Source organism: Rhipicephalus microplus, chromosome X, assembly GCF_043290135.1.
Source record: "Rhipicephalus microplus isolate Deutch F79 chromosome X, USDA_Rmic, whole genome shotgun sequence".
NCBI lineage: Eukaryota > Metazoa > Arthropoda > Arachnida > Ixodida > Ixodidae > Rhipicephalus > Rhipicephalus microplus.
The window spans coordinates 275,193,408-275,218,756 of NC_134710.1; the positions used below are offsets into that span (position 1 = coordinate 275,193,408).

Genomic DNA, 25,349 nt, shown 5'->3' on the forward strand with positions numbered 1-25,349 from the left:
CAGCAATGAATTAAAATAAAGGTCTGGAGGTGCTGGGCATTGATCCCAGTACCTCTCGCATGCTAAGCGAGCGCTCTACCATCTGAGCTACACCCCCCGATGGAGAGTCCATAGTTATGTACACACGCTGATCGGTAACTACATGACGAAGCTTCTGCAGAAAGAGGGAAGCCGCGTCAGCTGAGAACTGGTTTCTCGCGTCGACGGCTGCTTGTAACGCGCGCTGTTTTGTTTTATACCTCAAGCAAAGCTAGACCTGCCACAGCAATGAATAAAAAAGGTCTGGAGGTGCTGGGTATCGATTCCAGTACCTCTCGCATGCTAAGCGAGTGCTCTACCATCTAAGCTACACCCCCGATGGAGAGTCCAAAGTTATGCTCGAAAGCTGATCGGTAATTACGTGACGAATAATTTGGAGAAAGAGGGAAGCCGCGTCAACTGAGAACTGGTTTTCTCGCGTCGATGGCTGCTTGTATCGCGCGCTGTTTTGTTTTACAACTCAATCAAAGCATGACCTGCCATAGCAATGAATAAAAATAAAGGTCTGGAGGTGCTGGGTATCGATCCCAGTACCTCTCGCATGCTAAGCGAGCGCTCTACCATCTGAGCTACACCCCCGATGGAGAGTCCATAGTTATGCTCCCAAGCTGATCGGTAATTACGTGACGAATATAATGGAGAAAGAGGGAAGCCGCATCAACTGAGAACTGGTTTTCTCGCGTCGACGGCTGCTTGTATCACGTGCTGTTTTGATTTATAAATCAAACAAAGCATGACCTGCCACAGCAATGGATAAAAGAAGGTCTATATGTGCTGAGTATTGATCTCAGTACCCATCGCATGCTAAGCGAGAGCTCTACAATCTGAGCTACACCCCCTATGGAGAGTCCATAGTTATGCTCACAAGCTGATCGGTAATTACTTGACGAATTTTGTGGAGAAAGAGGGAAGCCATGTCAATTGATAACTGGTTTTCTCGCGTCGGTGGCTGCTTGTATCGCGTGCTGTTTTATTTTATAAATCCAACAAAGCATGACCTGCCACAGCAATAAATACTAAAAAAGGTCTGGAGGTGCTGGGTATCGATCCCAGTTCCTCTCGCATGCTAAGCGAGTGCTCTACCATGTAAGCTACACCCCCGATGGAGAGTCCATAGTGATGCTCGCAAGCTGATCGGTAATTACGTGACGAATATTTTGGAGAAAGAGGGAAGCCGCGTCCACTAAGAACTGGTTTTCTCGTGTCGACGGCTGCTTGTATCTCGCGCTGTTTTGTTTTATAAATCAAGCAAAGCATGACCTGCCACAGCAATGAATAAAAAAAGGTCTGGAGGTGCGGGGTATCGATCCCAGTACCTCTCGCATGCTAAGCGAGCGCTCTACCATCTGAGCTACACCCCCTTTTTTTTCTTTATTGTCTGAGCTACACCCCCCATGGAGAGTCCATGGTTATGCTCACAAGCTGAACGGTAATTACGAGACGAATATTTTGAAGAAAGAGGGAAGCCGTGTCAACTGAGAACTGGTTTTCTCGCGTCGACGGCTGCTTGTATCGCGCTGTTTTGTTTTATAAATCAAGCAAAGCATGCTCTGCCACAGCAAAGGATACAAAAAGGTCTGGAGGTGCTGGGTATCGATACCAGTACCCCTCGCATGCTAAACGAGGGCTCTACCTTGTGAGCTACACCCCCGATGGAGAGTCAATTGTCATGCTCACAAGATGATCAGTAATTACGTGACGAATATTTTGGGGAAAGAGGGAAGCCGCGTCAACTGAGAACTGGTTTTCTCGCGTTGATGGCTGCTTGTATTGCGCGCTGTTTTCTTTTATAAATCACGCAAAGCATTACCTGCCACAGCAATGAATAAAAAAAGGTCTGGAGGTGCGGAGTATCGATCCCAGTACCTCTCGCATGCTAAGCGAGCGCTCTACCATCTGAGCTACACCACCGATAGAGAGTCCATAGTTAGGCTCACAAGCTGATCGGTAATTACGTTGCGAATTTTGTGGAGAAAGAGGGAGGCCCCGTCAACTGAGAACTGGTTTTCTCGCGTCGACAGCTGCTTGTATCGCGCGCTGTTTTGTTTTATACCTCAAGCATAGCATGACCTGGAATAGCAATGAATAAAAATAGAGGTCTGGAGGTGCTGGGCATCGATCCCAGTACCTCTCGCATGCTAAGCGAGAGCTCTACATTCTGAGCTACACCCCCTATGGAGAGTCCATAGTTATGCTCACAAGCTGATTGGTAATTACGTGACGAATTTTGTGGAGAAAGAGGGAAGCCGCGTCAACTGAGAACTGGTTTTCTCGCATCGACGGCTGCTTGTAACGCGCGCTGTTTTGTTTTTTAAATCAAGCAAAGCAAGAACTGCCACCGCAATGAAATAAAATAAAGGTCTGGAAGTGCTGGGTATCGATCCCAGTACCTCTCGCATGCTAAGCGAGCGCTCTACCATCTGAGCTACACCCCCGATAAAGAGTCCATTATTATGCTCGCAAGCTGATCGGTAATTACATGACGAATTTCGTGGAGAAAGAGGGAGGCCGCGTCAACTGAGAACTGGTTTTCTCGCGTCGACGGCTGCTTGTATCGCGCGGTGTTTTGTTTTATAACTCAAGCATAGCATGACCTGGCATAGCAATGAATAAAAATAGAGGTCTGGAGGTGATGGGCATCGATCCCAGTACCTCTCGCATGCTAAGCGAGCGCTCTACAATCTGAGCTACACCCCCTATGGAGAGTCTATAGTTATGCTCACAAGCTGATCGGTAATTACGTGACGAATTTTGTGGAGAAAGAGGGAGGCCGTGTCAACTGAGAACTGGTTTTCTCGCGTCGACGGCTGCTTGTATCGCGCACTGTTTTGTTTTATAAATAAGCAAAGCATGTCCTGCCACAGCAATGAATAAAAATAAAGGTCTGGAGGTGCTGAATATTGATCCCAGTACCTCTCGCATGCTAAGCGAGCGCTCTACCATCTGAGCTACACCCCCGATGGAGAGTCCAAAGTTATGCTCGCAAGCTGATCGCTAATTACGTGACGAATATTTTGGAGAAAGGGGGAAGCCGCGTCAACTGAGAACTGGTTTTCTCGCATCGACGGCTTCTTGTATCGCGCGCTGTTTTGTTTTTTAAATCAAGCAAAGCATGACCTGCCACAGCAATGAATAAAAAGGGTCTGGAGGTGCTGGGTATCGATCCCAGTACCTCTCGCATGCTGAGCGAGCGCTCTACCATCTGAGCTACGCCCCCGATAGAGAGTCCATAGTTAGGCTCACAAGCTGATCGGTAATTACGTTGCGAATATTTTAGAGAAAGAGGGAAGCCGCGTCAACTGAGAACTGATTTTTTCGCGTCGACGGCTGCTTGTATCGCGCGCTGTTTTGTTTTATCAATCAATCAAAGCATGACCTGCCATAGCAATGAATAAAAATAACAGTTTGGAGGTGCTGGGTATCGATCCCAGTACCTCTCGCACGCTAAGCGAGCGCTCTACAATCTGCGCTACACCCCCGATGGAGAGTCCATAGTTATGCTCACAAGCTGATCGGTAATTACGTTGCGAATTTTGTGGAGAAAGAGGGAGGCCGCGTCAACTGAGAACTGGTTTTCTCGCGTCGACGGCTGCTTGCATCGCGCGCTGTTTTGTTTTATAAATCAAGCAAAGCATGACCTGCCACAGCAATGAATAAAAAAAGTCTGGAGGTGCTGGGTATCGATCCCAGTACCTCTCTCATGCTAAGCGAGCGCTCTTCCATCTGAGCTGCACTCCCGATGGAGGGTCCATAGTTATGCTCACAAGCTGATCGGTAACTTCGTGACAAAACTTCTGCAGAAAGAGGGAAGCCGCGTCAATTGAGAACTGGTTTTGTCGCATCGACGGCTGCTTGTAACGCGCGCTGTTTTTTTTTAAATCAAGCAAAGCAAGACCTGCCACAGCAATGAAATGAAATGAAAGTCTGGAGTTGCTGGGTATCGATCCCAGTACCTCTCGCATGCTGAGCGAGCGCTCTACAATCTGAGCTACACCCCCGATGGAGAGTCCATAGTTTTGCTCGCAAGCTGATCGGTAATTACGTGACGAATATTTTGGAGAAAGAGGGAAGCCGCGTCAACTGAGAACTGGTTTTCTCGCGTTGACGGCTTCATGTATCGCGCGCTGTTTTGTTTTATAAATCAAGCAAAGCATGACCTGCCACAGCAATGAATAAAAAAAGTCTTGAGGTGCTGGGTATCGATCCCGGTACCTCTCGCATGCTAAGCGAGCGCTCTACCATCTGAGCTACACCCCCGATGGAGAGTCCTTAGTTATGCTCATCAGCTGATCGGTAACTACGTGACGAAACTTCTGCAGAAAGAGGGAAACCGCGTCAGCTGAGAACTGGTTTTCTCGCGTCGACGGCTGCTTGTAACGCGCGCTGTTTTGTTTTATAACTCAAGCAAAGCATGACCTGCCACAGCAATGAATAAAAAAAAGGTCTGGAGGTGCTGGGTATCGATCCCAGTACCTCTCGCATGCTAAGCGAGCGCTCTACCATCTTAACTGCACTACCGACGGAGAGGCCATAGTTATGCTCACAAGCTGATCGGTAACTACGTGACAAAACTGCAGAAAGAGGGAAGCCGCGTCAATACAGAACTGGTTTTATCGCATCGACGGCTGCTTGTAACGCCCGCTGTTTTGTTTTTTAAATCAAGCAAAGCATACCTGCCAATGCAATGAAATCAAATAAAAGTCCGAAGGTGCTGGGTATCGATCCTAGCACCTCTCGCATGCTAAGCGAGCACTCTACCATCTGAGCTACACCCCCGATGGAGAGTCCATAGTTATGCTCGCAAGCTGCTCAGTAATTACGTGACGAAAATTATGAGAAAGAGGGAAGCCGCGTCAGCTGAGAACTGGTTTTCTCGCATCGACGGCTGCTTCTATCGCGCGCTGTTTTGTTTTATAAACCAAGCAAAGCATGACCTGCCACAGCAATGAATAAAAAAGATTTGGATGTGCTGGGTATCGATTCAGTACCTCTCGCATGCTAAGCGAGCGCTCTACCATCTGAGCTATACCCCCGATGGGGAGTTCATAGTTATGCTCACAAGCTGATCGGTAACTACCTGACAAAACTTCTGCAGAAAGAGGGAAGCTGCGTCAACTGGGAACTGGTTTTTTCGCGTTGACGGCTTTTTGTATTGCGCGCTGTTTTGTTTTATAAATCAAGCAAAGCCAGACCTGCCACAGCAATGAATAAAAAAACGTCTGGAGGTGCTGGGTATCGATCCCAGTACCTCTCGCATGCTAAGCGTGCGCTCAACCATCTGAGCTATAGCCCCGATGGAGAGTCCATAGTTATGCTCACAAGCTGATCGGTAACTACCTGACAATACTTCTGCAGAAAGAGGGAAGCTGCGTCAACTGGGAACTGGTTTTTTCGCGTCGACGGCTGCTTGTATCGCGCGCTGTTTTGTTTTATAAATCAAGCAAAGCATGACCTGCCACAGCAATGAATAAAGCAGGTCTGGAGGTGCTGGGTATCGATCCCAGTACCTCTCGCATGCTAAGCGAGCGCTCTACCATCTGAGCTACACCCTCGATAGAGAGTCCATAGTTATGCTCACAAGCTGATCGGTAATAACGTTGCGAATATTTTAGAGCAACAGGGAGGCCGCGTCAACTGAGAACTGGTTTTCTCGCGTCGACGGCTGCTTGTATCGCGCGCTGTTTTGTTTTATAACTCATGCAAAGGTTGACCTGCCGTAGCAATGAATAAAAATAAAGGTCTGGAGGTGCTGGGTATCGATCCCAGTACCTCTCGCATGCTAAGCGAGCGCTCTACAATCTGAGCTACACCCCCTATGGAGAGTCCATAGTTATGCTCAGAAGCTGATCGGTAATTACGTGACGAATTTTGTGGAGAAAGAGGAAGGCCGCGTCAACTGAGAGCTGGTTTTCTCGCGTCGATGGCTGCTTGTATCGCGCGCTGTTTTGTTTTACAACTCAATCAAAGCATGACCTGCCATAGCAATGAATAAAAATAAAGGTCTGGAGGTGCTGGATATCGATCCCAGTACCTCTCGCATGCTAAGCGAGCGCTCTACAATCTGAGCTACACTCCTATTGAGAGTTCATAGTTATGCTCACAAGCTGATCGGTAATTACGTGACGAATATTTTGGAGAAAGAGAGAAGCCGCGTCAATTGACAACTGGTTTTCTCGCGTCGACGGCTGCTTGTATCGCGCGCTGTTTAGTTTTATGAGAATAAAGGTCTGGAGGTGCTGAATATCGAACCCAGTACCTCTCGCATGCTAAGCGAGCGCTCTACTGTCTGAGCTACTCCCCCAATGAAGAGTCCAAAGTTATGCTCGCAAGCTGATCGGTAATTACGTGACGAATATTTTGGAGAAAGAGCGAAGCCGCGTCCACTGAGAACTGGTTTTCTCGCGTCGACGGCTGCTTGTATCTCGCGCTGTTTTGTTTTATAAATCAAGCAAAGCATGATCTGCCACAGCAATGAATAAAAAAAGGTCTGGAGGTGCTGGGAATCGATCCCAGTACCTCTCGCATGCTAAGCGAGTGCCCTACCATCTGAGCTACACCCCCGATGGAGAGTCCATAGTTATGCTCACAAGCTGATCGGTAATTACGTTACGAATTTTGTGGAGAAAGAGGGAGGCAGCGTCAACTGAGAAAGGTATTCTCGCGTCGATCGCTGCTTGTATCGCGCGCTGTTTTGTTTTATAACTCATGCAAAGCATGACCTGCCATAGCAATGAATAAAAATAAAGGTCTGGAGGTGCTGGGTATCGATCCCAGTACCTCTCGCATGCTAAGCGAGCACTCTACAATCTGAGCTACACCCCCTATGGAGAGTCCATAGTTATGCTCAGAAGCTGATCGGTAATTACGTGACGAATTTTGTGGAGAAAGAGGGAGGCCGCGTCAACTGAGAACTGAATTTCTCGCGTCGATGGCTGCTTATATCGCGCGCTGTTTTGTTTTACAACTCAATCAAAGCATGACCTGCCATAGCAATGAATAAAAATAAAGGTCTGGAGGTGCTGGGTATCGATCCCAGTACCTCTCGCATGCTAAGCGAGCGCTCTACAATCTGAGCTACACCCCCAATGAGGAGTCCAAAGTTATGCTCGCAAGCTGATCGGTAATTACGTGACAAATATTTTGGAGAAAGAGGGAAGCCGCGTCCACTGAGAACTGGTTTTCTCGCGTCGACGGCTGCTGGTATCTCGCGCTGTTTTGTTTTATAAATCAAGCAAAGCATGACCTGCCGCTGCAACGAATAAAAAAAGGTCTGGAGGTGCGGGGTATCGATCCCAGTACCTCTCGCATGCTAAGCGAGCGCTCTACCATCTGAGCTACACCCCCTTTTTTTCCTTTATTGTCTGAGCTACACCCCCCATGGAGAGTCCAGGGTTATGCTCACAAGCTGAACGGTAATTACGTGACGAATATTTTGGAGAAAGAGGGAAGCCGTGTCAACTGAGAACTGGTTTTTTTCGCATCGACGGCTGCTTGTATCGCGCTGTTTTGTTTTATAAATCAAGCAAAGCATGACCTGCCACAGCAAAGGATACAAAAAGGTCTGGAGGTGCTGGGTATCGATACCAGTACCCCTCGCATGCTAAACGAGTGCTCTACCTTGTGAGCTACACCCCCGATGGAGAGTCAATTGTCATGCTCACAAGATGATCAGTAATTACGTGACGAATATTTTGGAGAAAGAGGGAAGCCGCGTCAATTGAGAACTGGTTTTCTCGCATCGACGGCTGCTTGTAACGCGCTCTGTTTTGTTTTTCAAATCAAGCAAAGCAAGACCTGCCGCAGCAATGAATTAAAATAAAGGTCTGGAGGTGTTGGGTATCGATCCCAGTACCTATCGCATGCTAAGCGAGCGCTCTACCATCTGAGCTACACTCCGATGGAGAGTCCATAGTTATGCTCCCAAGCTGATCGGTAATTACGTGACGAATATAATGGAGAAAGAGGGCAGCCGCATCAACTGAGAACTGGTTTTCTCGCGTCGACGGCTGCTTGTATCACGTGCTGTTTTGATTTATAAATCAAGCAAAGCATGACCTGCCACAGCAATGGATAAAAGAAGGTCTGGATGTGCTGAGTATTGATCTCAGTACCCCTCGCATGCTAAGCGAGAGCTCTACAATCTGAGCTACACCCCCTATGGAGAGTCCATAGTTATGCTCACAAGCTGATCGGTAATTACGTGACGAATTTTGCGGAGAAAGAGGGAGGCCGCGTCAACTGAGAACTGGATTCTCGCGTCGATGGCTGCTTGTATCGCGCGCTGTTTTTTTTTATAACTCAAGCAAAGCTTGACCTGCCATAGCAATGAATAAAAATAAAGGTCTGGAGATGCTGGGTATTATTACCAGTACCTCTCGCATGCTAAGCGAGCGCTCTATAATCTGAGCTACACCCCCTATGGAAAGTCTATAGTAATGCTCACAAGCTGATCGGTAATTACGTTGCGAATATTTCAGAGAAAGAGGGAAGCCGCGTCAACTGAGAAGTGGTTTTCTCGCGTCGACGGCTGCTTGTATCACGTGCTGTTTTGTTTTATAAATCAAGCAAAGCATGACCTGCCACAGCAATGGATAAAAGAAGGTCTGGAGGTGCTGGGTATCGATCTCAGTACCCCTCGCATGCTAAGCGAGTGCTCTACCATGTGAGCTACACCCCCGATGGAGAGTCCATAGTGATGCTCACAAGCTGATCGGTAATTACGTGAGGAATATTTTGGAGAAAGACGGAAGCCGTGTCAATTGATAACTGGTTTTCTCGCGTCGGTGGCTGCTTGTATCGCGTGCTGTTTTGTTTTATAAATCCAACAAAGCATGACCTGCCCCAGCAATGAATACTAAAAAAGGTCTGGAGGTGCTGGGTATCGATCCCAGTTCCTCTCGCATGCTAAGCGAGCGCTCTACCATCTGAGCTACACTACCGATGGAGAGTCCATAGTTATGCTCATAAGCTGATCGGTAACTACGTGACAAAACTTCTGCAGAAAGAGAGAAGCCGCGTCAATTGAGAAGTTGTTTTCTCGCATGGACGGCTGCTGGTAACGCGCGCTGTTTTGTTTTTTAAATCAAGCAAAGCAAGACCTGCCACAGCAATGAAATAAAATAAAGGTCTGGAGGTGCTCGGTATCGATCCCAGTACCTCTCGCATGCTAAGCGAGCGCTCTACCATCTGAGCTACACCCTCGATGGAGAGTCCATAGTTGTGCTTACAAGCTGATCGGTAACTATGTGACGAAACTTCTGCAGAAAGAGGGAAGCCTTTCAGCTGAGAACTGGTTTTCTCGCGTCGACGGCTGCTTGTAACGTGCGCTGTTTTGTTTTATAACTCAAGCAAACCATGACCTGCCACAGCAATGAATAAAAAAAGTCTGGAGGTGCTGGGTATCGATCCCAGTACCTCTCGCATGCTGAGCGAGCGCTCTACAATCTGAGCTACACCCCCGATGGAGAGTCCATAGTTTTGCTCGCAAGCTGATCGGTAATTACGTGACGAATATTTTGGAGAAAGAGATAGCCGCGTCAACTGAGAACTGGTTTTCTCGCGTTGACGGCTTCTTGTATCGCGCGCTGTTTTGTTTTATAAATCAAGCAAAGCATGACCTGCCACAGCAATGAATAAAAAAAGTCTTGAGGTGCTGGGTATCGATCCCGGTACCTCTCGCATGCTAAGCGAGCGCTCTACCATCTGAGCTACACCCCCGATGGAGAGTCCTTAGTTATGCTCATCAGCTGATCGGTAACTACGTGACGAAACTTCTGCAGAAAGAGGGAAACCGCGTCAGCTGAGAACTGGTTTTCTCGCGTCGACGGCTGCTTGTAACGCGCGCTGTTTTGTTTTATAACTCAAGCAAAGCATGACCTGCCACAGCAATGAATAAAAAAAAGGTCTGGAGGTGCTGGGTATCGATCCCAGTACCTCTCGCATGCTAAGCGAGCGCTCTACCATCTTAACTGCACTACCGACGGAGAGGCCATAGTTATGCTCAAAAGCTGATCGGTAACTACGTGACAAAACTGCAGAAAGAGGGAAGCCGCGTCAATACAGAACTGGTTTTATCGCATCGACGGCTGCTTGTAACGCCCGCTGTTTTGTTTTTTAAATCAAGCAAAGCATACCTGCCAATGCAATGAAGTCAAATAAAAGTCCGAAGGTGCTGGGTATCGATCCTAGTACCTCTCGCATGCTAAGCGAGCACTCTACCATCTGAGCTACACCCCCGATGGAGAGTCCATAGTTATGCTCGCAAGCTGCTCAGTAATTACGTGACGAAAATTATGAGAAAGAGGGAAGCCGCGTCAGCTGAGAACTGGTTTTCTCGCATCGACGGCTGCTTCTATCGCGCGCTGTTTTGTTTTATAAACCAAGCAAAGCATGACCTGCCACAGCAATGAATAAAAAAGATTTGGATGTGCTGGGTATCGATTCAGTACCTCTCGCATGCTAAGCGAGCGCTCTACCATCTGAGCTATACCCCCGATGGGGAGTTCATAGTTATGCTCACAAGCTGATCGGTAACTACCTGACAAAACTTCTGCAGAAAGAGGGAAGCTGCGTCAACTGGGAACTGGTTTTTTCGCGTTGACGGCTTTTTGTATTGCGCGCTGTTTTGTTTTATAAATCAAGCAAAGCCAGACCTGCCACAGCAATGAATAAAAAAACGTCTGGAGGTGCTGGGTATCGATCCCAGTACCTCTCGCATGCTAAGCGTGCGCTCAACCATCTGAGCTATAGCCCCGATGGAGAGTCCATAGTTATGCTCACAAGCTGATCGGTAACTACCTGACAATACTTCTGCAGAAAGAGGGAAGCTGCGTCAACTGGGAACTGGTTTTTTCGCGTCGACGGCTGCTTGTATCGCGCGCTGTTTTGTTTTATAAATCAAGCAAAGCATGACCTGCCACAGCAATGAATAAAGCAGGTCTGGAGGTGCTGGGTATCGATCCCAGTACCTCTCGCATGCTAAGCGAGCGCTCTACCATCTGAGCTACACCCTCGATAGAGAGTCCATAGTTATGCTCACAAGCTGATCGGTAATAACGTTGCGAATATTTTAGAGCAACAGGGAGGCCGCGTCAACTGAGAACTGGTTTTCTCGCGTCGACGGCTGCTTGTATCGCGCGCTGTTTTGTTTTATAACTCATGCAAAGGTTGACCTGCCGTAGCAATGAATAAAAATAAAGGTCTGGAGGTGCTGGGTATCGATCCCAGTACCTCTCGCATGCTAAGCGAGCGCTCTACAATCTGAGCTACACCCCCTATGGAGAGTCCATAGTTATGCTCAGAAGCTGATCGGTAATTACGTGACGAATTTTGTGGAGAAAGAGGAAGGCCGCGTCAACTGAGAGCTGGTTTTCTCGCGTCGATGGCTGCTTGTATCGCGCGCTGTTTTGTTTTACAACTCAATCAAAGCATGACCTGCCATAGCAATGAATAAAAATAAAGGTCTGGAGGTGCTGGATATCGATCCCAGTACCTCTCGCATGCTAAGCGAGCGCTCTACAATCTGAGCTACACTCCTATTGAGAGTTCATAGTTATGCTCACAAGCTGATCGGTAATTACGTGACGAATATTTTGGAGAAAGAGAGAAGCCGCGTCAATTGACAACTGGTTTTCTCGCGTCGACGGCTGCTTGTATCGCGCGCTGTTTAGTTTTATGAGAATAAAGGTCTGGAGGTGCTGAATATCGAACCCAGTACCTCTCGCATGCTAAGCGAGCGCTCTACTGTCTGAGCTACTCCCCCAATGAAGAGTCCAAAGTTATGCTCGCAAGCTGATCGGTAATTACGTGACGAATATTTTGGAGAAAGAGCGAAGCCGCGTCCACTGAGAACTGGTTTTCTCGCGTCGACGGCTGCTTGTATCTCGCGCTGTTTTGTTTTATAAATCAAGCAAAGCATGATCTGCCACAGCAATGAATAAAAAAAGGTCTGGAGGTGCTGGGTATCGATCCCAGTACCTCTCGCATGCTAAGCGAGTGCCCTACCATCTGAGCTACACCCCCGATGGAGAGTCCATAGTTATGCTCACAAGCTGATCGGTAATTACGTTACGAATTTTGTGGAGAAAGAGGGAGGCAGCGTCAACTGAGAAAGGTATTCTCGCGTCGATCGCTGCTTGTATCGCGCGCTGTTTTGTTTTATAACTCATGCAAAGCATGACCTGCCATAGCAATGAATAAAAATAAAGGTCTGGAGGTGCTGGGTATCGATCCCAGTACCTCTCGCATGCTAAGCGAGCACTCTACAATCTGAGCTACACCCCCTATGGAGAGTCCATAGTTATGCTCAGAAGCTGATCGGTAATTACGTGACGAATTTTGTGGAGAAAGAGGGAGGCCGCGTCAACTGAGAACTGAATTTCTCGCGTCGATGGCTGCTTGTATCGCGCGCTGTTTTGTTTTACAACTCAATCAAAGCATGACCTGCCATAGCAATGAATAAAAATAAAGGTCTGGAGGTGCTGGGTATCGATCCCAGTACCTCTCGCATGCTAAGCGAGCGCTCTACAATCTGAGCTACACCCCCAATGAGGAGTCCAAAGTTATGCTCGCAAGCTGATCGGTAATTACGTGACAAATATTTTGGAGAAAGAGGGAAGCCGCGTCCACTGAGAACTGGTTTTCTCGCGTTGACGGCTGCTGGTATCTCGCGCTGTTTTGTTTTATAAATCAAGCAAAGCATGACCTGCCGCTGCAACGAATAAAAAAAGGTCTGGAGGTGCGGGGTATCGATCCCAGTACCTCTCGCATGCTAAGCGAGCGCTCTACCATCTGAGCTACACCCCCTTTTTTTCCTTTATTGTCTGAGCTACACCCCCCATGGAGAGTCCAGGGTTATGCTCACAAGCTGAACGGTAATTACGTGACGAATATTTTGGAGAAAGAGGGAAGCCGTGTCAACTGAGAACTGGTTTTTTTCGCATCGACGGCTGCTTGTATCGCGCTGTTTTGTTTTATAAATCAAGCAAAGCATGACCTGCCACAGCAAAGGATACAAAAAGGTCTGGAGGTGCTGGGTATCGATACCAGTACCCCTCGCATGCTAAACGAGTGCTCTACCTTGTGAGCTACACCCCCGATGGAGAGTCAATTGTCATGCTCACAAGATGATCAGTAATTACGTGACGAATATTTTGGAGAAAGAGGGAAGCCGCGTCAATTGAGAACTGGTTTTCTCGCATCGACGGCTGCTTGTAACGCGCTCTGTTTTGTTTTTCAAATCAAGCAAAGCAAGACCTGCCGCAGCAATGAATTAAAATAAAGGTCTGGAGGTGCTGGGTATCGATCCCAGTACCTATCGCATGCTAAGCGAGCGCTCTACCATCTGAGCTACACTCCGATGGAGAGTCCATAGTTATGCTCCCAAGCTGATCGGTAATTACGTGACGAATATAATGGAGAAAGAGGGCAGCCGCATCAACTGAGAACTGGTTTTCTCGCGTCGACGGCTGCTTGTATCACGTGCTGTTTTGATTTATAAATCAAGCAAAGCATGACCTGCCACAGCAATGGATAAAAGAAGGTCTGGATGTGCTGAGTATTGATCTCAGTACCCCTCGCATGCTAAGCGAGAGCTCTACAATCTGAGCTACACCCCCTATGGAGAGTCCATAGTTATGCTCACAAGCTGATCGGTAATTACGTGACGAATTTTGCGGAGAAAGAGGGAGGCCGCGTCAACTGAGAACTGGATTCTCGCGTCGATGGCTGCTTGTATCGCGCGCTGTTTTTTTTTATAACTCAAGCAAAGCTTGACCTGCCATAGCAATGAATAAAAATAAAGGTCTGGAGATGCTGGGTATTATTACCAGTACCTCTCGCATGCTAAGCGAGCGCTCTATAATCTGAGCTACACCCCCTATGGAAAGTCTATAGTAATGCTCACAAGCTGATCGGTAATTACGTTGCGAATATTTCAGAGAAAGAGGGAAGCCGCGTCAACTGAGAAGTGGTTTTCTCGCGTCGACGGCTGCTTGTATCACGTGCTGTTTTGTTTTATAAATCAAGCAAAGCATGACCTGCCACAGCAATGGATAAAAGAAGGTCTGGAGGTGCTGGGTATCGATCTCAGTACCCCTCGCATGCTAAGCGAGTGCTCTACCATGTGAGCTACACCCCCGATGGAGAGTCCATAGTGATGCTCACAAGCTGATCGGTAATTACGTGAGGAATATTTTGGAGAAAGACGGAAGCCGTGTCAATTGATAACTGGTTTTCTCGCGTCGGTGGCTGCTTGTATCGCGTGCTGTTTTGTTTTATAAATCCAACAAAGCATGACCTGCCCCAGCAATGAATACTAAAAAAGGTCTGGAGGTGCTGGGTATCGATCCCAGTTCCTCTCGCATGCTAAGCGAGCGCTCTACCATCTGAGCTACACTACCGATGGAGAGTCCATAGTTATGCTCATAAGCTGATCGGTAACTACGTGACAAAACTTCTGCAGAAAGAGAGAAGCCGCGTCAATTGAGAAGTTGTTTTCTCGCATGGACGGCTGCTGGTAACGCGCGCTGTTTTGTTTTTTAAATCAAGCAAAGCAAGACCTGCCACAGCAATGAAATAAAATAAAGGTCTGGAGGTGCTCGGTATCGATCCCAGTACCTCTCGCATGCTAAGCGAGCGCTCTACCATCTGAGCTACACCCTCGATGGAGAGTCCATAGTTATGCTTACAAGCTGATCGGTAACTACGTGACGAAACTTCTGCAGAAAGAGGGAAGCCTTTCAGCTGAGAACTGGTTTTCTCGCGTCGACGGCTGTTTGTAACGTGCGCTGTTTTGTTTTATAACTCAAGCAAACCATGACCTGCCACAGCAATGAATAAAAAAAGGTCTGGAGGTGCGGAGTATCGATCCCAGTACCTCTCGCATGCTAAGCGAGCGCTCTACCATCTGAGCTACACCACCGATAGAGAGTCCATAGTTAGGCTCACAAGCTGAACGGTAATTACGTTGCGAATTTTGTGGAGAAAGAGGGAGGCCGCGTCAACTGAGAACTGGTTTTCTCGCGTCGACAGCTGCTTGTATCGCGCGCTGTTTTGTTTTATACCTCAAGCATAGCATGACCTGGAATAGCAATGAATAAAAATAGAGGTCTGGAGGTGCTGGGCATCGATCCCAGTACCTCTCGCATGCTAAGCGAGAGCTCTACAATCTGAGCTACATCCCCTATGGAGAGTCCATAGTTTTGCTCACAAGCTGATCGGTAATTACGTGACGAATTTTGTGGAGAAAGAGGGAGGCCGCGTCAACTGAGAACTGGACTCTCGCGTCGATGGCTGCTTGTATCGCGCGCTGTTTTGTTTTATAACTCAAGCAAAGCTTGACCTGCCATAGCAATGAATAAAAATAAAGGTCTGGAGATGCTGGGTATTATTACCAGTACCTCTCGCATGCTAAGCGAGCGCTCTATTATCTGAGCTACACCCCCTATGGAAAGTCTATAGTTATGCTCACAAGCTGATCGGTAATTACTTTGCGAATATTTCAGAGAAAGGGGGAAGCCGCGTCAACTGAGAAGTGGTTTTCTCGCGTCGACGGCTGCTTGTATCACGTGCTGTTTTGTTTTATAAATCAAGCAAAGCATGACCTGCCCCAGCAATGAATACTAAAAAAGGTCTGGAGGTGCTGGGTATCGATCCCAGTTCCTCTCGCATGCTAAGCGAGCGCTCTACCATCTGAGCTACACTACCGATGGAGAGTCCATAGTTATGCTCATAAGCTGATCGGTAACTACGTGACAAAACTTCTGCAGAAAGAGAGAAGCCGCGTATATTGAGAACTGGTTTCTCGCATCGACGGCTGCTGGTAACGCGCGCTGTTTTGTTTTTTAAATCAAGCAAAGCAAGACCTGCCATAGCAATGAAATAAAATAAAGGTCTGGAGGTGCTCGGTATCGATCCCAGTACCTCTCGCATGCTAAGCGAGCGCTCTACCATCTGAGCTACACCCTCGATGGAGAGTCCATAGTTATGCTTACAAGCTGATCGGTAACTACGTGACGAAACTTCTGCAGAAAGAGGGAAGCCGTGTCAGCTGAGAACAGGTTTTCTCGCGTCGGCAGCTGCTTGTAACGTGCGCTGTTTAGTTTTACAACTCAAGCAAACCATGAGCTGCCACAGCAATGAATAAAAAAATGGCATGGAGGTGCTGGGTATCGATCCCAGTACCTCTCGCATGCTAAGCGAGCGCTCTACCATCTGAGCTACACCCTCGATGGAGAGTCCATGGTTATGCTCACAAGCTGATCGGTGACTTCGTGACAAATTTTCTGCAGAAAGAGGGAAGCCGCGTCAACTGAGAACTGGTTTTCTCGCATCGACGGCTGCTTTTAACGCGCGCTGTTTTGTTTTTTAAATCAAGCAAAGCAAGAACTGCCACAGCAATGAAATAAAATAAAGGTCTGGAAGTGCTGGGTATCGATCCCAGTACCTCTCGCATGCTAAGCGAGCGCTCTACCATCTGAGCTACACCCCCGATAAAGAGTCCATTATTATGCTCGCAAGATGATCGGTAATTACATGACGAATTTCGTGGAGAAAGAGGGAGGCCGCGTCAACTGAGAACTGGTTTTCTCGCGTCGACGGCTGCTTGTATCGCGTGGTGTTTTGTTTTATAACTCAAGCATAGCGTGACCTGGCATAGCAATGAATAAAAATAGAGGTCTGGAGGTGATGGGCATCGATCCCAGTACCTCTCGCATGCTAAGCGAGCGCTCTACAATCTGAGCTACACCCCCTATGGAGAGTCCATAGTTATGCTCACAAGCTGATCGGTAATTACGTGACGAATTTTGTGGAGAAAGAGGGAGGCCGTGTCAACTGAGAACTGGTTTTCTCGCGTCGACGGCTGCTTGTATCGCGCACTGTTTTGTTTTATAAATAAGCAAAGCATGTCCTGCCACAGCAATGAATAAAAATAGAGGTCTGGAGGTGCTGAATATTGATCCCAGTACCTCTCGCATGCTAAGCGAGCGCTCTACCATCTGAGCTACACCCCCCAATGGAGAGTCCAAAGTTATGCTCGCAAGCTGATCGCCAATTACGTGACGAATATTTTGGAGAAAGGGGGAAGCCGCGTCAACTGAGAACTGGTTTTCTCGCATCGACGGCTTCTTGTATCGCGCGCTGTTTTGTTTTATAAATCAAGCAAAGCATGACCTGCCACAGCAATGAATAAAAAGGGTCTGGAGGTGCTGGGTATCGATCCCAGTACCTCTCGCATGCTGAGCGAGCGCTCTACCATCTGAGCTACGCCCCCGATAGAGAGTCCATAGTTAGGCTCACAAGCTGATCGGTAATTACGTTGCGAATATTTTAGAGAAAGAGGGAAGCCGCGTCAACTGAGAACTGATTTTTTCGCGTCGACGGATGCTTGTATCGCGCGCTGTTTTGTTTTATCAATCAATCAAAGCATGACCTGCCATAGCAATGAATAAAAATAACAGTTTGGAGGTGCTGGGTATCGATCCCAGTACCTCTCGCATGCTAAGCGAGCGCTCTACAATCTGAGCTACACCCCCGATGGAGAGTCCATAGTTATGCTCACAAGCTGATCGGTAATTACGTTGCGAATTTTGTGGAGAAAGAGGGAGGCAGTGTCAACTGAGAAAGGTATTCTCGCGTCGACGGCTGCTTGTATCGCGCGCAGTTTTGTATTATAAATCAAGCAAAGCATGACCTGCCACAGCAATGAATAAAAAAAGGTCTGGAGGTGCGGGGTATCGATCCCAGTACCTCTCGCATGCTAAGCGAGCGCTCTACAATCTGAGCTACACCCCCAATGAAAAATCCAAAGTTATGCTCGCAAGCTGATCGGTAATTACGTGACGAATATTTTGGAGAAAGAGGGAAGCCGCGTCCACTGAGAACTGGTTTTCTCGCGTCGACGGCTGCTTGTATCTCGCGCTGTTTTGTTTTATAAATCAAGCAAAGCATGACCTGCGACAGCAACGAATAAAAAAAGGTCTGGAGGTGCGGGGTATCGATCCCAGTACCTCTCGCATGCTAAGCGAGCGCTCTACCATCTGAGCTACACCCCCTTTTTTTCCTTTATTGTCTGAGCTACACCCCCCATGGAGAGTCCATGGTTATGCTCAAAAGCTGAGCGGTAATTACGTGACGAATATTTTGGAGAAAGAGGGAAGCCGTGTCAACTGAGAACTGGTTTTTTTCGCGTCGACGGCTGCTTGTATCGCGCTGTTTTGTTTTATAAATCAAGCAAAGCATGACCTGCCACAGCAAAGGATACAAAAAGGTCTGGAGGTGCTGGGTATCGATACCAGTACCCCTCGCATGCTAAACGAGTGCTCTACCTTGTGAGCTACACCCCCGATGGAGAGTAAATTGTCATGCTCGCAAGCTGATCAGTAATTACGTGACGAATATTTTGGAGAAAGAGGGAAGCTGCGTCAACTGAGAACTGGTTTTCTCGCATCGACGGCTTCTTGTATCGCGCGCTGTTTTGTTTTATAAATCAAGCAAAGCATGACCTGCCACAGCAATGAATAAAAAGGGTCTGGAGGTGCTGGGTATCGATCCCAGTACCTCTCGCATGCTGAGCGAGCGCTCTACCATCTGAGCTACGCCCCCGATAGAGAGTCCATAGTTAGGCTCACAAGCTGATCGGTAATTACGTTGCGAATATTTTAGAGAAAGAGGGAAGCCGCGTCAACTGAGAACTGATTTTTTCGCGTCGACGGATGCTTGTATCGCGCGCAGTTTTGTTTTATCAATCAAGCAAACCATGACCTGCCACAGCAATGAATAAAAAAAGGTCTGGAGGTGCGGGGTATCGATCCCAGTACCTCTCGCATGCTAAGCGAGCGCTCTACCATCTGAGCTACACCCCCTTTTTTTCCTTTATTGTCTGAGCTACACCCCCCATGGAGAGTCCATGGTTATGCTCAAAAGCTGAGCGGTAATTACGTGACGAATATTTTGGAGAAAGAGGGAAGCCGTGTCAACTGAGAACTGGTTTTTTTCGCGTCGACGGCTGCTTGTATCGCGCTGTTTTGTTTTATACCTCAAGCATAGCATGACCTGGAATAGCAATGAATAAAAATAGAGGTCTGGAGGTGCTGGGCATCGATCCCAGTACCTCTCGCATGCTAAGCGAGAGCTCTACAATCTGAGCTACACCCCCTATGGAGAGTCCATAGTTTTGCTCACAAGCTGATCAGTAATTACGTGACGAATTTTGTGGAGAAAGAGGGAGGCCACGTCAACTGAGAACTGGACTCTCGCGTCGATGGCTGCTTGTATCGCGCGCTGTTTTGTTTTATAACTCAAGCAAAGCTTGACCTGCCATAGCATTGAATAAAAATAAAGGTCTGGAGATGCTGGGTATTATTACCAGTACCTCTCGCATGCTAAGCGAGCGCTCTACTATCTGAGCTACAACCCCTATGGAAAGTCTATAGTTATGCTCACAAGCTGATCGGTAATTACTTTGCGAATATTTCAGAGAAAGGGGGAAGCCGCGTCAACTGAGAAGTGGTTTTCTCGCGTCGACGGCTGCTTGTATCACGTGCTGTTTTGTTTTATAAATCAAGCAAAGCATGACCTGAAACAGCAATGGATAAAAGAAGGTCTGGAGGTGCTGGGTATCGATCTCAGTACCCCTCGCATGCTAAGCGAGTGCTCTACCAAGTGTTCTACACCCCCGATGGAGAGTCCATAGTGATGCTCACAAGCTGATCGGTAATTACGTGAGGAATATTTTGGAGAAAGAGGGAAGCCGTGTCAATTGATAACTGGTTTTCTCGCGTCGGTGGCTGCTTGTATCGCGTGCTGTTTTGTTTTATAAATCCAACAAAGCATGACCTGCCCCAGCAATGAATACTAAAAAAGGTCTGGAGGTGCTGGGTATCGATCCCAGTTCCTCTTGCAAGCTAAGCGAGCGCTCTACCATCTGAGCTACACTACCGATGGAGAGTCCATAGTTATGCTCATAAGCTGATCGGTAACTACGTGACAAAACTTCTGCAGAAAGAGAGAAGCCGCGTCAATTGAGAACTGGTTTTCTCGCATCGACGGCTGCTGGTAACGCGCGCTGTTTTGTTTTTTAAATCAAGCAAAGCAAGACCTGCCATAGCAATGAAATAAAATAAAGGTCTGGAGGTGCTCGGTATCGATCCCAGTACCTCTCGCATGCTAAGCGAGCGCTCTACCATCTGAGCTACACCCTCGATGGAGAGTCCATAGTTATGCTTACAAGCTGATCGGTAACTACGTGACGAAACTTCTGCAGAAAGAGGGAAGCCGTGTCAGCTGAGAACAGGTTTTCTCGCGTCGGCGGCTGCTTTTAACGTGCGCTGTTTTGTTTTACAACTCAAGCAAACCATGACCTGCCACAGCAATGAATAAAAAAATGGTATGGAGGTGCTGGGTATCGATCCCAGTACCTCTCGCATGCTAAGCGAGCGCTCTACCATCTGAGCTACACCCTCGATGGAGAGTCCATGGTTATGCTCACAAGCTGATCGGTGACTTCGTGACAAATTTTCTGCAGAAAGAGGGAAGCCGCGTCAACTGAGAACTGGTTTTCTCGCATCGACGGCTGCTTGTAACGCGCGCTGTTTTGTTTTTTAAATCAAGCAAAGCAAGAACTGCCACAGCAATGAAATAAAATAAAGGTCTGGAAGTGCTGGGTATCGATCCCAGTACCTCTCGCATGCTAAGCGAGCGCTCTACCATCTGAGCTACACCCCCGATAAAGAGTCCATTATTATGCTCGCAAGATGATCGGTAATTACATGACGAATTTCGTGGAGAAAGAGGGAGGCCACGTCAACTGAGAACTGGTTTTCTCGCGTCGACGGCTGCTTGTATCGCGCGGTGTTTTGTTTTATAACTCAAGCATAGCGTGACCTGGCATAGCAATGAATAAAAAAAGGTCTGGAGGTGCGGGGTATCGATCCCAGTACCTCTCGCATGCTAAGCGAGCGCTCTACAATCTGAGCTACACCCCCAATGAAAAATCCAAAGTTATGCTCGCAAGCTGATCGGTAATTACGTGACGAATATTTTGGAGAAAGAGGGAAGCCGCGTCCACTGAGAACTGGTTTTCTCGCGTCGACGGCTGCTTGTATCTCGCGCTGTTTTGTTTTATAAATCAAGCAAAGCATGACCTGCGACAGCAACGAATAAAAAAAGGTCTGGAGGTGCGGGGTATCGATCCCAGTACCTCTCGCATGCTAAGCGAGCGCTCTACCATCTGAGCTACACCCCCTTTTTTTCCTTTATTGTCTGAGCTACACCCCCCATGGAGAGTCCATGGTTATGCTCAAAAGCTGAGCGGTAATTACGTGACGAATATTTTGGAGAAAGAGGGAAGCCGTGTCAACTGAGAACTGGTTTTTTTCGCGTCGACGGCTGCTTGTATCGCGCTGTTTTGTTTTATAAATCAAGCAAAGCATGACCTGCCACAGCAAAGGATACAAAAAGGTCTGGAGGTGCTGGGTATCGATACCAGTACCCCTCGCATGCTAAACGAGTGCTCTACCTTGTGAGCTACACCCCCGATGGAGAGTAAATTGTCATGCTCGCAAGCTGATCAGTAATTACGTGACGAATATTTTGGAGAAAGAGGGAAGCTGCGTCAACTGAGAACTGGTTTTCTCGCATCGACGGCTTCTTGTATCGCGCGCTGTTTTGTTTTATAAATCAAGCAAAGCATGACCTGCCACAGCAATGAATAAAAAGGGTCTGGAGGTGCTGGGTATCGATCCCAGTACCTCTCGCATGCTGAGCGAGCGCTCTACCATCTGAGCTACGCCCCCGATAGAGAGTCCATAGTTAGGCTCACAAGCTGATCGGTAATTACGTTGCGAATATTTTAGAGAAAGAGGGAAGCCGCGTCAACTGAGAACTGATTTTTTCGCGTCGACGGATGCTTGTATCGCGCGCAGTTTTGTTTTATCAATCAAGCAAACCATGACCTGCCACAGCAATGAATAAAAAAAGGTCTGGAGGTGCGGGGTATCGATCCCAGTACCTCTCGCATGCTAAGCGAGCGCTCTACCATCTGAGCTACACCCCCTTTTTTTCCTTTATTGTCTGAGCTACACCCCCCATGGAGAGTCCATGGTTATGCTCAAAAGCTGAGCGGTAATTACGTGACGAATATTTTGGAGAAAGAGGGAAGCCGTGTCAACTGAGAACTGGTTTTTTTCGCGTCGACGGCTGCTTGTATCGCGCTGTTTTGTTTTATACCTCAAGCATAGCATGACCTGGAATAGCAATGAATAAAAATAGAGGTCTGGAGGTGCTGGGCATCGATCCCAGTACCTCTCGCATGCTAAGCGAGAGCTCTACAATCTGAGCTACACCCCCTATGGAGAGTCCATAGTTTTGCTCACAAGCTGATCAGTAATTACGTGACGAATTTTGTGGAGAAAGAGGGAGGCCACGTCAACTGAGAACTGGACTCTCGCGTCGATGGCTGCTTGTATCGCGCGCTGTTTTGTTTTATAACTCAAGCAAAGCTTGACCTGCCATAGCATTGAATAAAAATAAAGGTCTGGAGATGCTGGGTATTATTACCAGTACCTCTCGCATGCTAAGCGAGCGCTCTACTATCTGAGCTACAACCCCTATGGAAAGTCTATAGTTATGCTCACAAGCTGATCGGTAATTACTTTGCGAATATTTCAGAGAAAGGGGGAAGCCGCGTCAACTGAGAAGTGGTTTTCTCGCGTCGACGGCTGCTTGTATCACGTGCTGTTTTGTTTTATAAATCAAGCAAAGCATGACCTGCCACAGCAATGAATAAAAAAATGGTATGGAGGTGCTGGGTATCGATCCCAGTACCTCTCGCATGCTAAGCGAGCGCTCTACCATCTGAGCTACACCCTCGATGGAGAGTCCATGGTTATGCTCACAAGCTGATCGGTGACTTCGTGACAAATTTTCTGCAGAAAGAGGGAAGCCGCGTCAACTGAGAACTGGTTTTCTCGCATCGACGGCTGCTTGTAACGCGCGCTGTTTTGTTTTTTAAATCAAGCAAAGCAAGAACTGCCACAGCAATGAAATAAAATAAAGGTCTGGAAGTGCTGGGTATCGATCCCAGTACCTCTCGCATGCTAAGCGAGCGCTCTACCATCTGAGCTACACCCCCGATAAAGAGTCCATTATTATGCTCGCAAGATGATCGGTAATTACATGACGAATTTCGTGGAGAAAGAGGGAGGCCACGTCAACTGAGAACTGGTTTTCTCGCGTCGACGGCTGCTTGTATCGCGCGGTGTTTTGTTTTATAACTCAAGCATAGCGTGACCTGGCATAGCAATGAATAAAAATAGAGGTCTCGAGGTGATGGGCATCGATCCCAGTACCTCTCGCATGCTAAGCGAGCGCTCTACAATCTGAGCTACACCCCCTATGGAGAGTCCATAGTTATGCTCACAAGCTGATCGGTAATTACGTGACGAATTTTGTGGAGAAAGAGGGAGGCCGTGTCAACTGATAACTGGTTTTCTCGCGTCGACGGCTGCTTGTATCGCGCACTGTTTTGTTTTATAAATAAGCAAAGCATGTCCTGCCACAGCAATGAATAAAAATAAAGGTCTGGATGTGCTGAATATTGATCCCAGTACCTCTCGCATGCTAAGCGAGCGCTCTACCATCTGAGCTACACCCCCGATGGAGAGTCCAATGTTATGCTCGCAAGCTGATCGCCAATTACGTGACGAATATTTTGGAGAAAGGGGGAAGCCGCGTCAACTGAGAACTGGTTTTCTCGCATCGACGGCTTCTTGTATCGCGCGCGGTTTTGTTTTATAAATCAAGCAAAGCATGACCTGCCACAGCAATGAATAAAAAGGGTCTGGAGGTGCTGGGTATCGATCCCAGTACCTCTCGCATGCTGAGCGAGCGCTCTACCATCTGAGCTACGCCCCCGATAGAGAGTCCATAGTTAGGCTCACAAGCTGATCGGTAATTACGTTGCGAATATTTTAGAGAAAGAGGGAAGCCGCGTCAACTGAGAACTGATTTTTTCGCGTCGACGGATGCTTGTATCGCGCGATGTATTGTTTTATCAATCAATCAAAGCATGACCTGCCATAGCAATGAATAAAAATAACAGTTTGGAGGTGCTGGGTATCGATCCCAGTACCTCTCGCATGCTAAGCGAGCGCTCTACAATCTGAGCTACACCCCCGATGGAGAGTCCATAGTTATGCTCACAAGCTGATCGGTAATTACGTTGCGAATTTTGTGGAGAAAGAGGGAGGCAGCGTCAACTGAGAAAGGTATTCTCGCGTCGACGGCTGCTTGTATCGCGCGCAGTTTTGTATTATAAATCAAGCAAAGCATGACCTGCCACAGCAATGAATAAAAAAAGGTCTGGAGGTGCGGGGTATCGATCCCAGTACCTCTCGCATGCTAAGCGAGCGCTCTACAATCTGAGCTACACCCCCAATGAAGAGTCCAAAGTTATGCTCGCAAGCTGATCGGTAATTGCGTGACGAGTATTTTGGAGAAAGAGGGAAGCCGCGTTCACTGAGAACTGGTATTCTCGCGTTGACGGCTGCTTGTATCTCGCGCTGTTTTGTTTTATAAATCAAGCAAAGCATGACCTGCCACAGCAACGAATAAAAAAAGGTCTGGAGGTGCGGGGTATCGATCCCAGTACCTCTCGCATGCAAAGCGAGCGCTCTACCATCTGAGCTACACCCCCTTTTTTTCCTTTATTGTCTGAGCTACACCCCCCATGGAGAGTCAATGGTTATGCTCACAAGCTGAACGGTAATTACGTGACGAATATTTTGGAGAAAGAGGGAAGCCGTGTCAACTGAGAACTGGTTTTTTTCGCGTCGACGGCTGCTTGTATCGCGCTGTTTTGTTTTATAAATCAAGCAAAGCATGACCTGCCACAGCAAATGATACAAAAAGGTCTGGAGGTGCTGGGTATCGATACCAGTACCCCTCGCATGCTAAACGAGTGCTCTACCTTGTGAGCTACACCCCCGATGGAGAGTAAATTGTCATGCTCACAAGATGATCAGTAATTACGTGACGAATATTTTGGAGAAAGAGGGAAGCCGCGTCAATTGAGAACTGGTTTTCTCGCATCGACGGCTGCTTGTAACGCGCTCTGTTTTGTTTTTCAAATCAAGCAAAGCAAGACCTGCCGCAGCAATGAATTAAAATAAAGGTCTGGAGGTGCTGGGTATCGATCCCAGTACCTCTCGCATGCTAAGCGAGCGCTCTACCATCTGAGCTACACTCCGATGGAGAGTCCATAGTTATGCTCCCAAGCTGATCGGTAATTACGTGACGAATATAATGGAGAA

The 25,349-nt window shown here is 47.7% G+C and overlaps 31 non-coding genes across 31 annotated transcripts; all 31 read right to left on the reverse strand.

The window, feature by feature from the left end:
* Nucleotides 1-24: 24 nt before the first annotated feature.
* Nucleotides 25-97, reverse strand: TRNAA-AGC (transfer RNA alanine (anticodon AGC)). The gene has a single exon. It is a non-coding gene; the product is annotated as a tRNA-Ala (tRNA).
* Nucleotides 98-545: 448 nt separating this feature from the next.
* On the reverse strand, nucleotides 546-618 carry TRNAA-AGC (transfer RNA alanine (anticodon AGC)). The gene has a single exon. It is a non-coding gene; the product is annotated as a tRNA-Ala (tRNA).
* A 449-nt stretch (nucleotides 619-1,067) lies between these two features.
* On the reverse strand, nucleotides 1,068-1,140 carry TRNAA-AGC (transfer RNA alanine (anticodon AGC)). Its single transcript has one exon. It is a non-coding gene; the product is annotated as a tRNA-Ala (tRNA).
* A 187-nt stretch (nucleotides 1,141-1,327) lies between these two features.
* Nucleotides 1,328-1,400, reverse strand: TRNAA-AGC (transfer RNA alanine (anticodon AGC)). The gene has a single exon. It is a non-coding gene; the product is annotated as a tRNA-Ala (tRNA).
* A 1,001-nt stretch (nucleotides 1,401-2,401) lies between these two features.
* TRNAA-AGC (transfer RNA alanine (anticodon AGC)) lies at nucleotides 2,402-2,474 on the reverse strand. The gene has a single exon. It is a non-coding gene; the product is annotated as a tRNA-Ala (tRNA).
* Nucleotides 2,475-5,518: 3,044 nt separating this feature from the next.
* On the reverse strand, nucleotides 5,519-5,591 carry TRNAA-AGC (transfer RNA alanine (anticodon AGC)). Its single transcript has one exon. It is a non-coding gene; the product is annotated as a tRNA-Ala (tRNA).
* Nucleotides 5,592-5,780: 189 nt separating this feature from the next.
* Nucleotides 5,781-5,853, reverse strand: TRNAA-AGC (transfer RNA alanine (anticodon AGC)). Its single transcript has one exon. It is a non-coding gene; the product is annotated as a tRNA-Ala (tRNA).
* Nucleotides 5,854-6,527: 674 nt separating this feature from the next.
* Nucleotides 6,528-6,600, reverse strand: TRNAA-AGC (transfer RNA alanine (anticodon AGC)). Its single transcript has one exon. It is a non-coding gene; the product is annotated as a tRNA-Ala (tRNA).
* Nucleotides 6,601-7,050: 450 nt separating this feature from the next.
* On the reverse strand, nucleotides 7,051-7,123 carry TRNAA-AGC (transfer RNA alanine (anticodon AGC)). Its single transcript has one exon. It is a non-coding gene; the product is annotated as a tRNA-Ala (tRNA).
* A 187-nt stretch (nucleotides 7,124-7,310) lies between these two features.
* On the reverse strand, nucleotides 7,311-7,383 carry TRNAA-AGC (transfer RNA alanine (anticodon AGC)). The gene has a single exon. It is a non-coding gene; the product is annotated as a tRNA-Ala (tRNA).
* Nucleotides 7,384-8,905: 1,522 nt separating this feature from the next.
* TRNAA-AGC (transfer RNA alanine (anticodon AGC)) lies at nucleotides 8,906-8,978 on the reverse strand. The gene has a single exon. It is a non-coding gene; the product is annotated as a tRNA-Ala (tRNA).
* Nucleotides 8,979-10,978: 2,000 nt separating this feature from the next.
* TRNAA-AGC (transfer RNA alanine (anticodon AGC)) lies at nucleotides 10,979-11,051 on the reverse strand. The gene has a single exon. It is a non-coding gene; the product is annotated as a tRNA-Ala (tRNA).
* Nucleotides 11,052-11,240: 189 nt separating this feature from the next.
* On the reverse strand, nucleotides 11,241-11,313 carry TRNAA-AGC (transfer RNA alanine (anticodon AGC)). Its single transcript has one exon. It is a non-coding gene; the product is annotated as a tRNA-Ala (tRNA).
* Nucleotides 11,314-11,987: 674 nt separating this feature from the next.
* Nucleotides 11,988-12,060, reverse strand: TRNAA-AGC (transfer RNA alanine (anticodon AGC)). The gene has a single exon. It is a non-coding gene; the product is annotated as a tRNA-Ala (tRNA).
* Nucleotides 12,061-12,510: 450 nt separating this feature from the next.
* On the reverse strand, nucleotides 12,511-12,583 carry TRNAA-AGC (transfer RNA alanine (anticodon AGC)). Its single transcript has one exon. It is a non-coding gene; the product is annotated as a tRNA-Ala (tRNA).
* A 187-nt stretch (nucleotides 12,584-12,770) lies between these two features.
* On the reverse strand, nucleotides 12,771-12,843 carry TRNAA-AGC (transfer RNA alanine (anticodon AGC)). Its single transcript has one exon. It is a non-coding gene; the product is annotated as a tRNA-Ala (tRNA).
* Nucleotides 12,844-14,365: 1,522 nt separating this feature from the next.
* TRNAA-AGC (transfer RNA alanine (anticodon AGC)) lies at nucleotides 14,366-14,438 on the reverse strand. The gene has a single exon. It is a non-coding gene; the product is annotated as a tRNA-Ala (tRNA).
* A 1,233-nt stretch (nucleotides 14,439-15,671) lies between these two features.
* Nucleotides 15,672-15,744, reverse strand: TRNAA-AGC (transfer RNA alanine (anticodon AGC)). Its single transcript has one exon. It is a non-coding gene; the product is annotated as a tRNA-Ala (tRNA).
* A 449-nt stretch (nucleotides 15,745-16,193) lies between these two features.
* Nucleotides 16,194-16,266, reverse strand: TRNAA-AGC (transfer RNA alanine (anticodon AGC)). The gene has a single exon. It is a non-coding gene; the product is annotated as a tRNA-Ala (tRNA).
* A 189-nt stretch (nucleotides 16,267-16,455) lies between these two features.
* On the reverse strand, nucleotides 16,456-16,528 carry TRNAA-AGC (transfer RNA alanine (anticodon AGC)). Its single transcript has one exon. It is a non-coding gene; the product is annotated as a tRNA-Ala (tRNA).
* Nucleotides 16,529-17,500: 972 nt separating this feature from the next.
* TRNAA-AGC (transfer RNA alanine (anticodon AGC)) lies at nucleotides 17,501-17,573 on the reverse strand. Its single transcript has one exon. It is a non-coding gene; the product is annotated as a tRNA-Ala (tRNA).
* A 446-nt stretch (nucleotides 17,574-18,019) lies between these two features.
* Nucleotides 18,020-18,092, reverse strand: TRNAA-AGC (transfer RNA alanine (anticodon AGC)). Its single transcript has one exon. It is a non-coding gene; the product is annotated as a tRNA-Ala (tRNA).
* Nucleotides 18,093-18,829: 737 nt separating this feature from the next.
* On the reverse strand, nucleotides 18,830-18,902 carry TRNAA-AGC (transfer RNA alanine (anticodon AGC)). The gene has a single exon. It is a non-coding gene; the product is annotated as a tRNA-Ala (tRNA).
* Nucleotides 18,903-20,428: 1,526 nt separating this feature from the next.
* Nucleotides 20,429-20,501, reverse strand: TRNAA-AGC (transfer RNA alanine (anticodon AGC)). Its single transcript has one exon. It is a non-coding gene; the product is annotated as a tRNA-Ala (tRNA).
* Nucleotides 20,502-20,690: 189 nt separating this feature from the next.
* TRNAA-AGC (transfer RNA alanine (anticodon AGC)) lies at nucleotides 20,691-20,763 on the reverse strand. The gene has a single exon. It is a non-coding gene; the product is annotated as a tRNA-Ala (tRNA).
* A 447-nt stretch (nucleotides 20,764-21,210) lies between these two features.
* Nucleotides 21,211-21,283, reverse strand: TRNAA-AGC (transfer RNA alanine (anticodon AGC)). Its single transcript has one exon. It is a non-coding gene; the product is annotated as a tRNA-Ala (tRNA).
* Nucleotides 21,284-22,020: 737 nt separating this feature from the next.
* On the reverse strand, nucleotides 22,021-22,093 carry TRNAA-AGC (transfer RNA alanine (anticodon AGC)). Its single transcript has one exon. It is a non-coding gene; the product is annotated as a tRNA-Ala (tRNA).
* A 742-nt stretch (nucleotides 22,094-22,835) lies between these two features.
* On the reverse strand, nucleotides 22,836-22,908 carry TRNAA-AGC (transfer RNA alanine (anticodon AGC)). Its single transcript has one exon. It is a non-coding gene; the product is annotated as a tRNA-Ala (tRNA).
* Nucleotides 22,909-23,097: 189 nt separating this feature from the next.
* Nucleotides 23,098-23,170, reverse strand: TRNAA-AGC (transfer RNA alanine (anticodon AGC)). The gene has a single exon. It is a non-coding gene; the product is annotated as a tRNA-Ala (tRNA).
* A 971-nt stretch (nucleotides 23,171-24,141) lies between these two features.
* On the reverse strand, nucleotides 24,142-24,214 carry TRNAA-AGC (transfer RNA alanine (anticodon AGC)). Its single transcript has one exon. It is a non-coding gene; the product is annotated as a tRNA-Ala (tRNA).
* Nucleotides 24,215-24,660: 446 nt separating this feature from the next.
* TRNAA-UGC (transfer RNA alanine (anticodon UGC)) lies at nucleotides 24,661-24,733 on the reverse strand. The gene has a single exon. It is a non-coding gene; the product is annotated as a tRNA-Ala (tRNA).
* Nucleotides 24,734-25,349: the final 616 nt, after the last annotated feature.